The sequence below is a fragment of the Eumetopias jubatus genome, unplaced genomic scaffold (assembly GCF_037043125.1).
Source record: "Eumetopias jubatus isolate StellerSeaLion01/CBP00866 unplaced genomic scaffold, mEumJub1_p1.0 scaffold_13, whole genome shotgun sequence".
Classification (NCBI taxonomy): domain Eukaryota; kingdom Metazoa; phylum Chordata; class Mammalia; order Carnivora; family Otariidae; genus Eumetopias; species Eumetopias jubatus.
The window spans coordinates 105592802-105594429 of NW_028274819.1; positions in this window are offsets into that span (position 1 = coordinate 105592802).

Consider the following 1628-nt stretch of genomic DNA (forward strand, 5'->3'; position numbering starts at 1 on the left):
CCAGTGGGTGATGTCAACCTTAGCATGAGAAGCTCTGGAAGTATAGCTAGAAGCCAGATCATCATGTCAAGGGCCAAGACAGGGATGGACATTTCTTCTTGATGTTTGAATGAGAAAAGGAAGCAGGTGTTGGATGATAACTGGAGAGAGCTATAGGGTCAAGGAGAGGTTTGCTTATATTTTTATATCTCTATATTTATGGATGGCAGAGATTTGAGGGTAGTTGAACAGGTCAGAGGAAGGGATTAAAGATTCAGGAAAAGGGGAGAGATTGATGAAAGGAGGCTGAAGAGGAAGCAAGAAATTGCGGGCAAGGGCGTAAGTTGGCTCTCAGTCCCTGAGACTGGGATAAAGAAAGACTGGAGAGTGGTGGTGGCCAGGTGGCCTGGTCCGTGGCTGAGATAGCTGTTGTATGCCGGGAAGCAGCCTGGAGGAGAAGAGTGACTCAAGCACTAACAGCACAAGACAGGGGGCAAAGCCAGAGAGGTCAAAGTGAGAAGGCACCCCAGTGATCCTCACAGTGTGATCCCTGGGCCAGCAGCAACCGGCATTGCTAGGAACTTGCTAGACATGCAGAGTCTCACGCCCTACTCCAGATGTACTGAATCAGAATCTTTAGGGCTGGGGCTAGCAAGCCATGGTTTAATAAGCCCTCCAGGTGATTCTAATGTTTTCTGAAGTTCGAGAACCTCAGGTATACATAACAGGGAGGACTTTATAGGGTTCCTCTTCAGGTGGGGGCCAACTCTAATCTGGGTATTCCTGGCTGAGAGAAAAGGGGACCATCTGGTGATTGATGGTGGGCATGGATGCAGGTCTGAGAAAGAGAAAGGGCTGGGAACTGAAAAGGTCCAGCCTGGATCCCTTGTCTGTCTGCAGTCGGTCTTGGCTTCACTTTTTCCTGCAGGGCTTTTGGGTTGATGATTTCAATCTGATTCATCAATTTGTGCTTTATGTGTATGCCAAAAAGCCTAGAAGAAATATACCTAGTTTAAATAAGTTTAACAAAGAACCACATGGTAATTAATAGAGGGATAAAGTTCATGAGATGGCAAATAACCAGATCAAAACTTCTGAAGTTTTGTCATAAACAATCAGTTTTATGTACCAGTTGGCACCGACTTGGTACAAAGTATGGGCCAAATGCCACAGGGGATGCAAAATAAGTTGAGAACATATAGCAGATGTCCTCAAAGAGATCCTATTTTAGGGAGAGAAATGAGATATTCACGTGTGAAAGGGGAGGGGAGGAGAAGAGCACACTTTGGGTGGTCGGTGACAGTTTTGTGGGAAGAGACAGGGTTCAGGTTGGACTCAGAAGGATGTGGATGGGTTAGGAACAGGGACAAAGGTTTTGCAGGCATCAGGCATGGTGTGAACAAACACAGAGGTGGGAGGAGCAAGGCACATGCCGAAAGGGAAGGAACTAGCCTAATGGGAGTTGATGGGCTTAAATGCCGTCTCCATGTACATGAATTTCAAATAGATATCCTATAGCCCGGACTTTAGACTTGGATATCCATCTTCACTCCGATGTCCAGGAGACATTGCAAACTCCGCAGGTCCAAACCTGAACTCCATTCTCCCTCTGCATTTGCTTTATCTGGAAATGTCTCTTTTCTCAGTTG